The 12,944-nt window shown below is 63.1% G+C and overlaps 2 non-coding genes across 2 annotated transcripts; both read right to left on the reverse strand.

The window, feature by feature from the left end:
• Window positions 1-3,621: 3,621 nt before the first annotated feature.
• On the reverse strand, window positions 3,622-3,740 carry LOC131862280 (5S ribosomal RNA). The gene has a single exon (XR_009361296.1). It is a non-coding gene; the product is annotated as a 5S ribosomal RNA (ribosomal RNA).
• Window positions 3,741-11,544: 7,804 nt separating this feature from the next.
• On the reverse strand, window positions 11,545-11,663 carry LOC131862270 (5S ribosomal RNA). Its single transcript, XR_009361286.1, has one exon. It is a non-coding gene; the product is annotated as a 5S ribosomal RNA (ribosomal RNA).
• Between the last annotated feature and the right edge of the window lie 1,281 nt (window positions 11,664-12,944).

Here is a 12,944-nt window from a genome sequence, read left to right on the forward strand (position 1 = left end):
TCCAAGGTGCGGCGTGCACGAAGTCGGAGCCCGGTTTGCCCCGGGTGCGCACCTCGCGTGCACCTTCGCCGCGGTGGGCACCATGGCGTGCACGAAGTCGGAGCCCGGTTTGCCCCGGGTGCGCACCTCGCGTGCACCTTCGCCGGGGTGGGCACCTTGGTGTGCAGACCTTGGCTGGGTTGCGCGCCCTGGTGGGCACCATGGTGCGCACCAAGGAGCGCTCCGAAGTGTGCTCCAAGGTGCGGCCTGCACGAAGTCGGAGCCCGGTTTGCCCCGGGTGTGCACCTCGGGTGGGCACCTTGGTGCGCATGCCTTGCCTGGGCTGCGCACCAGGGCGGGCTCAAGATGGCACCCGCGTTCCTTTTTTTTCACTATCTTTCAAAACGGAAATTTTAAAATCTCATTTTTTTTTGCCTTTTTCTGGAAATTAGTGAAGGCAGCGCATCAAAGGTGCGCACCTCGCTGCCCACCACGGTGCGCAACGCCGGTGGGCACCCGGGAGTGCTTCGAAGTGTGCTCCAAGGTGCTGCGTGCACGTTGTCGGAGCCCGGTTTGCCCCGGGTGCGCACCTCGCGTGCACCTTCGTCGGGGTGGGCACCTTGGCTGGGTTTGCCCCGGCTGCGCTCCGAAGCGGGGTTATTGGAGCGCCGCCTCTTTTTTTGTCGGAGCGTTTGGTGGGGTTTCTCGCATTGGCTCTTCCGAGGCCCGGTTGCCACCCTGGCGCGCACGAAGTCGGAAGTAGGGTTAATTGCCCGGGTGCGCACCTTTGCCAGGGTGGGCACCTTACCTGGGCTGCGCACCAGGGCGGGCTCAAGATGGCACGCGCGTTCCGTTTTTTTCACTATCTTTCAAAACGGAAATTTTAAAATCTCCTTTTTTTTTTGCCTTTTCTGGAAATTAGTGAAGGCAGCGCATCAAAGGTGCGCACCTCGCTGCCCACCTTGGTGTGCTCTGAGGTGCGCACCCGGGAGCGCTACGAAGTGTGCTCCAAGGTGCGGCGTGCACGTTGTCGGAGCCCGGTTTGCCCCGGGTGCGCACCTCGCCTGCACCTTGGCCGGGGTGGGCACCTTGGCTGGGTTTGCCCAGGGTGCGCTCCGAAGCGGGGTTACTGGAGCGCCCCCTCTTTTTTTGTCAGAGCGTTTGGTGGGGTTTCTCGCATTGGCTCTTCCCAGGCCCGGTTGTTGGGTGCGCTCCCACCCTGGCGCGCGCGAAGTTGGAAGTTGGGTTAATTGCCCGGGCGCGCACCTTCGCCAGGGTGGGCACCTTGGTGCGCACACCTTGGCTGGGCTGCGCACCAGGGCGGGCTCAAGATGGCACCAGCATTCCCTTTTTCTCACTATCTTTCAAAACGGAAATTTTAAAATCTCGTTTTTTTTTTGCCTTTTATGGAAATTAGTGAAGGCATCGCATCAAAGGTGCGCACCTCGCTGCCCACCTTGGTGTGCTCCGAGGTGCCCACCACGGTGCGCAACGCCGGTGCGAACCCGGGAGCGCCCCGATGTGTGCTCCAAGGTGCGGCGTGCACGAAGTCGGACCCCGGTTTGCCCCGGGTGCGCACCTCGCGTGCACCTTGGTGCGCACACCTTGGCTGGGTTGCGCGGCCTGGTGGGCACCATGGTGCGCACCAAGGAGCGCTCCGAAGTGTGCTCCAAGGTGCGGCGTGCACGAAGTCGGAGCCCGGTTTGCCCCGGGTACGCACCTCGCGTGCACCTTCGCCGGGGTGGGCACCTCGGCTGGGTTGCGCGCCCTGGTGCGCACCAAGGAGCGCTCCGAAGTGTGCTCCAAGGTGCGGCGTGCACGAAGTCGGAGCCCGGTTTGCCCCGGGTGCGCACCTTCGCCGCGGTGCGCACCATGGCGTGCACGAAGTCGGAGCCCGGTTTGCCCCGGGTGCGCACCTCGCGTGCACCTTCGGCGGGGTTGCGCGCCCTGGTGGGCACCATGGTGCGCACCAAGGAGCGCTCCGAAGTGTGCTCCAAGGTGCGGCGTGCACGAAGTCGGAGCCCGGTTTGCCCCGGGTGCGCACCTCGCGTGCACCTTCGGCGGGGTTGCGCGCCCTGGTGGGCACCATGGTGCGCACCAAGGAGCGCTCCGAAGTGTGCTCCAAGGTGCGGCGTGCACGAAGTCGGAGCCCGGTTTGCCCCGGGTGCGCACCTCGCGTGCACCTTCGCCGCGGTGGGCACCATGGCGTGCACGAAGTCGGAGCCCGGTTTGCCCCGGGTGCGCACCTCGCGTGCACCTTCGCCGGGGTGGGCACCTCGGCTGGGTTGCGCGCCCTGGTGCGCACCAAGGAGCGCTCCGAAGTGTGCTCCAAGGTGCGGCGTGCACGAAGTCGGAGCCCGGTTTGCCCCGGGTGCGCACCTCGCGTGCACCTTCGCCAGGGTGGGCACCTCGGTGCGCACACCTTCTCAATGTTTTCTTGCCTTTTCTGGAAATTGGTGAAGGCAGCGCATCAAAGGTGCGCACCTCGGTGTGCTCCGAGGTGCGAACCCGAGAGCGCTCCGAGGTGCCCACGAAGTCGAAAGTCGGGTTAATTGCATTGTTTTCCCCGGGTGCGCTCCGAGGTGCGCAACATCGGCGCGCACCAAGGAGGGCTCCGAAGTGTGCTCCAAGGTGCGCACGATGGCGTGCACCTCTGGTGCGCACGATTCGGAGCTCGGTTTGACCGGGGTGCGCACACCTTGGCTGGGTTGCGCACCTTTTGTGCGCTCCAAGGTGCGCACGAAGTCGGAGCTCGGTTTGCCCCGGGTGCGCACCTTCGCCAGGGTGCGCACCTTGATGCGCACGCCTTGGCTGGGCTGCGCACCTTGGTGGGCGCCATGGTGCGCACCTTTCGTGCGCTCCAAGGTGCGCACGAAGTCGGAGCTCGGTTTGCCCCGGGTGCGCACCTTGGTGGGCGCCATGGTGCACTCCGAGGTGCCCAAGATTGGTGCGCACCAAGGAGCGCTCCGAAGTGCGCTCCAAGGTGCGCGCGAAGTCGAAAGTTGGGTTAATTGTCCGGTTTGCCTCGGGTGCGCACCTTGCGTGCACCTTCGCCAGGGTGGGCGCCTTGGTGCGCACACCTTGGCTGGGCTGCGCACACCTTGGCACCCGCGTTTCCTTCATTTTAAATTTTTTTTTTTTACAATCTCTCAAGTGGGAAATTCTATAATCTCAACTTTTTTTGCCTTTTCAGGAAACTTTTGAATGGAGCGCATCATTGGTGCGCTCCGAAGTGTGCTCCAAAGCTCTCTCCAGCTGCGTGCACCTGCCCCGGCCGCGCACCCGGCCCCGCCCAGCTTCGCTCACCTGTCCCGGGCGTCTGGTGCGGAACCTTAGAGTAAGAAACATCACCGTGCACCTTGGCCAACGTGCGCGACTCGACCGAGCGCGCACTGGCCGAGGTGCACACCGATTTCACCTGGGTGCGCGCGCAGCACCTCGGGCGCACCGGGGTGCGCGCACAACGCCCGGGTTGCACCGTGGCCTGTGTGCTCGGGGCGCCTCGGGTGCGCGCTCGGTGTCGCCCCCCGCGCGCGCGGTAGTGCGGGCAGCGCACCCCGGCCCGGCCCGGCCCCGACGAGAACGCAAACGGGCAAAAGGTTTATTCAAATAGCATTGCGATGCCCGGCGAAAAACTAAAAAAGGGTGCAACACCGGGACTTCCCGGGAGGTCACCCATCCCAGTACTACTCCGGCCCAAGCGCGCTTAACTGCGGAGTTCTGATGGGATCCGGTGCACTAACGCTGGTATGATCGCACCCGTTATGAGCTTGTCGCAGTGTGTACTTAGCAAACCGCGACCCACGTGCGAATCCACCCCGGCCACCCACCCCCGTCGAGGTGCACACCCTCCCTCGCGAAGTGCGCCCCGTTCGCCAAGTGTGAGCCCTGCCCGGGTGCGCGCACCTTGCTAGGGCGTCGGGTGTGCACCCGGCCCGGCCTACGTGCGTGCACCTGGAGGGGGCGTCGTGTGCGTGCAGTGTCCCGTCTGCAACGCGGTGCCCACACACCACCTCGGGCGCAACGACCTGCGCTCACATGTGGGCCGAGTGCACCTTGGTGCATGTTCGGGGCGCCTCGGGTGCACGCTCGATCTTGCCCCGGTGCACCAAGGCGCTCGGTTTGCCCCGGGTGCGCACTTGGTGCAAGGTGGGCACCCAAAATAGGGATCAAGCACCAAAACACAAGTTTCGGGATGCAAAATGGGACCCAAGGACCACAAATGCGTTCCAAGACCCATGATGGGTCCACGAGAACAAAAATGTGTTCCGAGACTTAATAAACAAATATTGGGTTTTAGGAGAAGAAACATGCTCTGATGCCCAAAACGAGAATCGACCCCGAAAAGGCCACAGGCCAAAAGTGGGATGCGAGACAAAAAAAAATGGGACCCGAGGACCAAAATTGGGTTCCCAGGTCGAAGACAGGGCAACCGGACAAGAAACGACCTCTAAGGCTCGAAATGAGTCCTGACGACTAAAACTTGACAAGAAGCACCCATCAGGCACCCAACTCGACACCCATGGGATGCCGACCCACCCGGGCTTCCACCTAGCACACCTTGGCACCCACCCACCCTCGCACCCAACCTCGCACCCAACTTAGCACCTTTGAACCCACATTGGCACTCACCCTGACCCTGGCACCTTGGAACCCACATTGGCACTCACCTTGACCCTGGCACCCACCTTTGCACTCACCTTGGGACCCACCCTGGCTCCCACCTCGGCACCCACCCAGACACCCACCTTGGTTCCTTGGCACCCACCTTGGATCCTTGGCACCCACCCCGACACCCACCTTGGCACGCAACTTGGCTACTTGCCACCCACCTTGGCTCCTTGACGCCCACCCCGACAACCACCCCGTGACCTACCCTGGCTAGGGTTGGTGCACACCCACCCTGGTGCCCACCTTGGCACCCACCCTATGACCCACCTTGGCACGCACCTTAGTACCCACCCCGTTACCCACCCTAGGACCCACCCCGTGACCCACCTTGGCCAGGGTGGGTGCCTTGGTGCGCACAACTTGCCTGGGCTGCACACCAGGGCGGGCTCAAGATGGCACCCGCGTTCCGTTTTTTTCACTATCTTTCAAAACGGAAATTTTAAAATCTCATTTTTTTCTTTTTTTTGCCTTTTCTGGAAATTAGTGAAGGCAGCGCATCAAAGGTGCGCAATGCTGGTGCGAACCTGGGAGCGCTCCGATGTGTGCTCCAAGGTGCGGCGTGCACGAAGTCCGAGCCCGGTTTGCCCCGGGTGCGCACCTCGCGTGCACCTTCGCCGGGGTGAGCACCTTGGCTGGGTTGCGCGCCCTGGTGCGTACCAAGGAGCGCTCTGAAGTGTGCTCCAAGGTGCGGCGTGCACGAAGTCGGAGCCCGGTTTGCCCCGGGTGTGCACCTCGGGTGCGCACCTCGCGTGCACCTTCGCTGCGGTGGGCACCTTGGCTGGGTTGCGCGCCTTGGTGGGCACCATGCAGTGCACGAAGTCGGAGCCCGGTTTGCCCCGGGCGCGCACCTCCGCCAGGGTGGGCACCTTGGTGCGCACAACTTGCCTGGGCTGCGCACCAGGAAGGGCTCAAGATGGCACCCGCGTTCCGTTTTTTTCACTATCTTTCAGAACGGAAATTTTAAAATATCGTTTTTTTTTGCCTTTTCTGGAAATTAGTGAAGGCAGCGCATCAAAGGTGCGCAACGCTGGTGCGAACCTGGGAGCGCTCCGATGTGTGCTCCAAGGTGCGGCGTGCACAAAGTCGGAGCCCGGTTTGCCCCGGGTGCGCCCTGGTGGGCACCATGGTGCGCACCAAGGAGCGCTCCGAAGTGTGCTCCAAGGTGCGGCCTGCACGAAGTCGGAGCCCGGTTTGCCCCGGGTGTGCACCTCGGGTGGGCACCTTGGTGCGCATGCCTTGCCTGGGCTGCGCACCAGGGCGGGCTCAAGATGGCACCCGCGTTCCTTTTTTTTCACTATCTTTCAAAACGGAAATTTTAAAATCTCATTTTTTTTTGCCTTTTTCTGGAAATTAGTGAAGGCAGCGCATCAAAGGTGCGCACCTCGCTGCCCACCACGGTGCGCAACGCCGGTGGGCACCCGGGAGTGCTTCGAAGTGTGCTCCAAGGTGTTGCGTGCACGTTGTCGGAGCCCGGTTTGCCCCGGGTGCGCACCTCGCGTGCACCTTCGTCGGGGTGGGCACCTTGGCTTGGTTTGCCCCGGCTGCGCTCCGAAGCGGGGTTATTGGAGCGCCGCCTCTTTTTTTGTCGGAGCGTTTGGTGGGGTTTCTCGCATTGGCTCTTCCGAGGCCCGGTTGCCACCCTGGCGCGCACGAAGTCGGAAGTAGGGTTAATTGCCCGGGTGCGCACCTTTGCCAGGGTGGCACCTTACCTGGGCTGCGCACCAGGGCGGGCTCAAGATGGCACGCGCGTTCCGTTTTTTTCACTATCTTTCAAAACGGAAATTTTAAAATCTCCTTTTTTTTTTGCCTTTTCTGGAAATTAGTGAAGGCAGCGCATCAAAGGTGCGCACCTCGCTGCCCACCTTGGTGTGCTCTGAGGTGCGCACCCGGGAGCGCTACGAAGTGTGCTCCAAGGTGCGGCGTGCACGTTGTCGGAGCCCGGTTTGCCCCGGGTGCGCACCTCGCCTACACCTTGGCCGGGGTGGGCACCTTGGCTGGGTTTGCCCAGGGTGCGCTCCGAAGCGGGGTTACTGGAGCGCCCCCTCTTTTTTTGTCAGAGAGTTTGGTGGGGTTTCTCGCATTGGCTCTTCCCAGGCCCGGTTGTTGGGTGCGCTCCCACCCTGGCGCGCGCGAAGTTGGAAGTTGGGTTAATTGCCCGGGCGCGCACCTTCGCCAGGGTGGGCACCTTGGTGCGCAAACCTTGGCTGGGCTGCGCACCAGGGCGGGCTCAAGATGGCACCAGCATTCCCTTTTTCTCACTATCTTTCAAAACGGAAATTTTAAAATCTCATTTTTTTTTTGCCTTTTATGGAAATTAGTGAAGGCATCGCATCAAAGGTGCGCACCTCGCTGCCCACCTTGGTGTGCTCCGAGGTGCCCACCACGGTGCGCAACGCCGGTGCGAACCCGGGAGCGCCCCGATGTGTGCTCCAAGGTGCGGCGTGCACGAAGTCGGACCCCGGTTTGCCCCGGGTGCGCACCTCGCGTGCACCTTGGTGCGCACACCTTGGCTGGGTTGCGCGGCCTGGTGGGCACCATGGTGCGCACCAAGGAGCGCTCCGAAGTGTGCTCCAAGGTGCGGCGTGCACGAAGTCGGAGCCCGGTTTGCCCCGGGTGCGCACCTTCGCCGCGGTGGGCACCATGGCGTGCACGAAGTCGGAGCCCGGTTTGCCCCGGGTGCGCACCTCGCGTGCACCTTCGCCGGGGTGGGCACCTCGGCTGGGTTGCGCGCCCTGGTGCGCACCAAGGAGCGCTCTGAAGTGTGCTCCAAGGTGCGGCGTGCACGAAGTCGGAGCCCGGTTTGCCCCGGGTGTGCACCTCGCGTGCACCTTCGCTGCGGTGGGCACCTTGGCTGGGTTGCGCGCCTTGGTGGGCACCATGCAGTGCACGAAGTCGGAGCCCGGTTTGCCCCGGGCGCGCACCTCCGCCAGGGTGGGCACCTTGGTGCGCACAACTTGCCTGGGCTGCGCACCAGGAAGGGCTCAAGATGGCACCCGCGTTCCGTTTTTTTCACTATCTTTCAGAACGGAAATTTTAAAATATCGTTTTTTTTTGCCTTTTCTGGAAATTAGTGAAGGCAGCGCATCAAAGGTGCGCAACGCTGGTGCGAACCTGGGAGCGCTCCGATGTGTGCTCCAAGGTGCGGCGTGCACGAAGTCGGACCCCGGTTTGCCCCGGGTGCGCACCTCGCGTGCACCTTGGTGCGCACACCTTGGCTGGGTTGCGCGCCCTGGTGGGCACCATGGTGCGCACCAAGGAGCGCTCCGAAGTGTGCTCCAAGGTGCGGCGTGCACGAAGTCGGAGCCCGGTTTGCCCCGGGTGCGCACCTCGCGTGCACCTTCGCCGCGGTGGGCACCATGGCGTGCACGAAGTCGGAGCCCGGTTTGCCCCGGGTGCGCACCTCGCGTGCACCTTCGCCGGGGTGGGCACCTTGGTGTGCAGACCTTGGCTGGGTTGCGCGCCCTGGTGGGCACCATGGTGCGCACCAAGGAGCGCTCCGAAGTGTGCTCCAAGGTGCGGCCTGCACGAAGTCGGAGCCCGGTTTGCCCCGGGTGTGCACCTCGGGTGGGCACCTTGGTGCGCATGCCTTGCCTGGGCTGCGCACCAGGGCGGGCTCAAGATGGCACCCGCGTTCCTTTTTTTTCACTATCTTTCAAAACGGAAATTTTAAAATCTCATTTTTTTTTGCCTTTTTCTGGAAATTAGTGAAGGCAGCGCATCAAAGGTGCGCACCTCGCTGCCCACCACGGTGCGCAACGCCGGTGGGCACCCGGGAGTGCTTCGAAGTGTGCTCCAAGGTGCTGCGTGCACGTTGTCGGAGCCCGGTTTGCCCCGGGTGCGCACCTCGCGTGCACCTTCGTCGGGGTGGGCACCTTGGCTGGGTTTGCCCCGGCTGCGCTCCGAAGCGGGGTTATTGGAGCGCCGCCTCTTTTTTTGTCGGAGCGTTTGGTGGGGTTTCTCGCATTGGCTCTTCCGAGGCCCGGTTGCCACCCTGGCGCGCACGAAGTCGGAAGTAGGGTTAATTGCCCGGGTGCGCACCTTTGCCAGGGTGGGCACCTTACCTGGGCTGCGCACCAGGGCGGGCTCAAGATGGCACGCGCGTTCCGTTTTTTTCACTATCTTTCAAAACGGAAATTTTAAAATCTCCTTTTTTTTTTGCCTTTTCTGGAAATTAGTGAAGGCAGCGCATCAAAGGTGCGCACCTCGCTGCCCACCTTGGTGTGCTCTGAGGTGCGCACCCGGGAGCGCTACGAAGTGTGCTCCAAGGTGCGGCGTGCACGTTGTCGGAGCCCGGTTTGCCCCGGGTGCGCACCTCGCCTGCACCTTGGCCGGGGTGGGCACCTTGGCTGGGTTTGCCCAGGGTGCGCTCCGAAGCGGGGTTACTGGAGCGCCCCCTCTTTTTTTGTCAGAGCGTTTGGTGGGGTTTCTCGCATTGGCTCTTCCCAGGCCCGGTTGTTGGGTGCGCTCCCACCCTGGCGCGCGCGAAGTTGGAAGTTGGGTTAATTGCCCGGGCGCGCACCTTCGCCAGGGTGGGCACCTTGGTGCGCACACCTTGGCTGGGCTGCGCACCAGGGCGGGCTCAAGATGGCACCAGCATTCCCTTTTTCTCACTATCTTTCAAAACGGAAATTTTAAAATCTCGTTTTTTTTTTGCCTTTTATGGAAATTAGTGAAGGCATCGCATCAAAGGTGCGCACCTCGCTGCCCACCTTGGTGTGCTCCGAGGTGCCCACCACGGTGCGCAACGCCGGTGCGAACCCGGGAGCGCCCCGATGTGTGCTCCAAGGTGCGGCGTGCACGAAGTCGGACCCCGGTTTGCCCCGGGTGCGCACCTCGCGTGCACCTTGGTGCGCACACCTTGGCTGGGTTGCGCGGCCTGGTGGGCACCATGGTGCGCACCAAGGAGCGCTCCGAAGTGTGCTCCAAGGTGCGGCGTGCACGAAGTCGGAGCCCGGTTTGCCCCGGGTACGCACCTCGCGTGCACCTTCGCCGGGGTGGGCACCTCGGCTGGGTTGCGCGCCCTGGTGCGCACCAAGGAGCGCTCCGAAGTGTGCTCCAAGGTGCGGCGTGCACGAAGTCGGAGCCCGGTTTGCCCCGGGTGCGCACCTTCGCCGCGGTGCGCACCATGGCGTGCACGAAGTCGGAGCCCGGTTTGCCCCGGGTGCGCACCTCGCGTGCACCTTCGGCGGGGTTGCGCGCCCTGGTGGGCACCATGGTGCGCACCAAGGAGCGCTCCGAAGTGTGCTCCAAGGTGCGGCGTGCACGAAGTCGGAGCCCGGTTTGCCCCGGGTGCGCACCTCGCGTGCACCTTCGGCGGGGTTGCGCGCCCTGGTGGGCACCATGGTGCGCACCAAGGAGCGCTCCGAAGTGTGCTCCAAGGTGCGGCGTGCACGAAGTCGGAGCCCGGTTTGCCCCGGGTGCGCACCTCGCGTGCACCTTCGCCGCGGTGGGCACCATGGCGTGCACGAAGTCGGAGCCCGGTTTGCCCCGGGTGCGCACCTCGCGTGCACCTTCGCCGGGGTGGGCACCTCGGCTGGGTTGCGCGCCCTGGTGCGCACCAAGGAGCGCTCCGAAGTGTGCTCCAAGGTGCGGCGTGCACGAAGTCGGAGCCCGGTTTGCCCCGGGTGCGCACCTCGCGTGCACCTTCGCCAGGGTGGGCACCTCGGTGCGCACACCTTCTCAATGTTTTCTTGCCTTTTCTGGAAATTGGTGAAGGCAGCGCATCAAAGGTGCGCACCTCGGTGTGCTCCGAGGTGCGAACCCGAGAGCGCTCCGAGGTGCCCACGAAGTCGAAAGTCGGGTTAATTGCATTGTTTTCCCCGGGTGCGCTCCGAGGTGCGCAACATCGGCGCGCACCAAGGAGGGCTCCGAAGTGTGCTCCAAGGTGCGCACGATGGCGTGCACCTCTGGTGCGCACGATTCGGAGCTCGGTTTGACCGGGGTGCGCACACCTTGGCTGGGTTGCGCACCTTTTGTGCGCTCCAAGGTGCGCACGAAGTCGGAGCTCGGTTTGCCCCGGGTGCGCACCTTCGCCAGGGTGCGCACCTTGATGCGCACGCCTTGGCTGGGCTGCGCACCTTGGTGGGCGCCATGGTGCGCACCTTTCGTGCGCTCCAAGGTGCGCACGAAGTCGGAGCTCGGTTTGCCCCGGGTGCGCACCTTGGTGGGCGCCATGGTGCACTCCGAGGTGCCCAAGATTGGTGCGCACCAAGGAGCGCTCCGAAGTGCGCTCCAAGGTGCGCGCGAAGTCGAAAGTTGGGTTAATTGTCCGGTTTGCCTCGGGTGCGCACCTTGCGTGCACCTTCGCCAGGGTGGGCGCCTTGGTGCGCACACCTTGGCTGGGCTGCGCACACCTTGGCACCCGCGTTTCCTTCATTTTAAATTTTTTTTTTTTACAATCTCTCAAGTGGGAAATTCTATAATCTCAACTTTTTTTGCCTTTTCAGGAAACTTTTGAATGGAGCGCATCATTGGTGCGCTCCGAAGTGTGCTCCAAAGCTCTCTCCAGCTGCGTGCACCTGCCCCGGCCGCGCACCCGGCCCCGCCCAGCTTCGCTCACCTGTCCCGGGCGTCTGGTGCGGAACCTTAGAGTAAGAAACATCACCGTGCACCTTGGCCAACGTGCGCGACTCGACCGAGCGCGCACTGGCCGAGGTGCACACCGATTTCACCTGGGTGCGCGCGCAGCACCTCGGGCGCACCGGGGTGCGCGCACAACGCCCGGGTTGCACCGTGGCCTGTGTGCTCGGGGTGCCTCGGGTGCGCGCTCGGTGTCGCCCCCGCGCGCGCGGTAGTGCGGGCAGCGCACCCCGGCCCGGCCCGGCCCCGACGAGAACGCAAACGGGCAAAAGGTTTATTCAAATAGCATTGCGACGCCCGGCGAAAAACTAAAAAAGGGTGCAACACCGGGACTTCCCGGGAGGTCACCCATCCCAGTACTACTCCGGCCCAAGCGCGCTTAACTGCGGAGTTCTGATGGGATCCGGTGCACTAATGCTGGTATGATCGCACCCGTTATGAGCTTGTCGCAGTGTGTACTTAGCAAACCGCGACCCACGTGCGAATCCACCCCGGCCACCCACCCCCGTCGAGGTGCACACCCTCCCTCGCGAAGTGCGCCCCGTTCGCCAAGTGTGAGCCCTGCCCGGGTGCGCGCACCTTGCTAGGGCGTCGGGTGTGCACCCGGCCCGGCCTACGTGCGTGCACCTGGAGGGGGCGTCGTGTGCGTGCAGTGTCCCGTCTGCAACGCGGTGCCCACACACCACCTCGGGCGCAACGACCTGCGCTCACATGTGGGCCGAGTGCACCTTGGTGCATGTTCGGGGCGCCTCGGGTGCACGCTCGATCTTGCCCCGGTGCACCAAGGCGCTCGGTTTGCCCCGGGTGCGCACTTGGTGCAAGGTGGGCACCCAAAATAGGGATCAAGCACCAAAACACAAGTTTCGGGATGCAAAATGGGACCCAAGGACCACAAATGCGTTCCAAGACCCATGATGGGTCCACGAGAACAAAAATGTGTTCCGAGACTTAATAAACAAATATTGGGTTTTAGGAGAAGAAACATGCTCTGATGCCCAAAACGAGAATCGACCCCGAAAAGGCCACAGGCCAAAAGTGGGATGCGAGACAAAAAAAAATGGGACCCGAGGACCAAAATTGGGTTCCCAGGTCGAAGACAGGGCAACCGGACAAGAAACGACCTCTAAGGCTCGAAATGAGTCCCGACGACTAAAACTTGACAAGAAGCACCCATCAGGCACCCAACTCGACACCCATGGGATGCCGACCCACCCGGGCTTCCACCTAGCACACCTTGGCACCCACCCACCCTCGCACCCAACCTCGCACCCAACTTAGCACCTTTGAACCCACATTGGCACTCACCCTGACCCTGGCACCTTGGAACCCACATTGGCACTCACCTTGACCCTGGCACCCACCTTTGCACTCACCTTGGGACCCACCCTGGCTCCCACCTCGGCACCCACCCAGACACCCACCTTGGTTCCTTGGCACCCACCTTGGATCCTTGGCACCCACCCCGACACCCACCTTGGCACGCAACTTGGCTACTTGCCACCCACCTTGGCTCCTTGACGCCCACCCCGACAACCACCCCGTGACCTACCCTGGCTAGGGTTGGTGCACACCCACCCTGGTGCCCACCTTGGCACCCACCCTATGACCCACCTTGGCACGCACCTTAGTACCCACCCCGTTACCCACCCTAGGACCCACCCCGTGACCCACCTTGGCCAGGGTGGGTGCACCCACCCTGGTGCCCACCTTGGCAC

This window comes from Cryptomeria japonica, unplaced genomic scaffold, assembly GCF_030272615.1.
Source record: "Cryptomeria japonica unplaced genomic scaffold, Sugi_1.0 HiC_scaffold_40, whole genome shotgun sequence".
In the NCBI taxonomy this organism is placed as follows: Eukaryota; Viridiplantae; Streptophyta; class Pinopsida; order Cupressales; family Cupressaceae; genus Cryptomeria; species Cryptomeria japonica.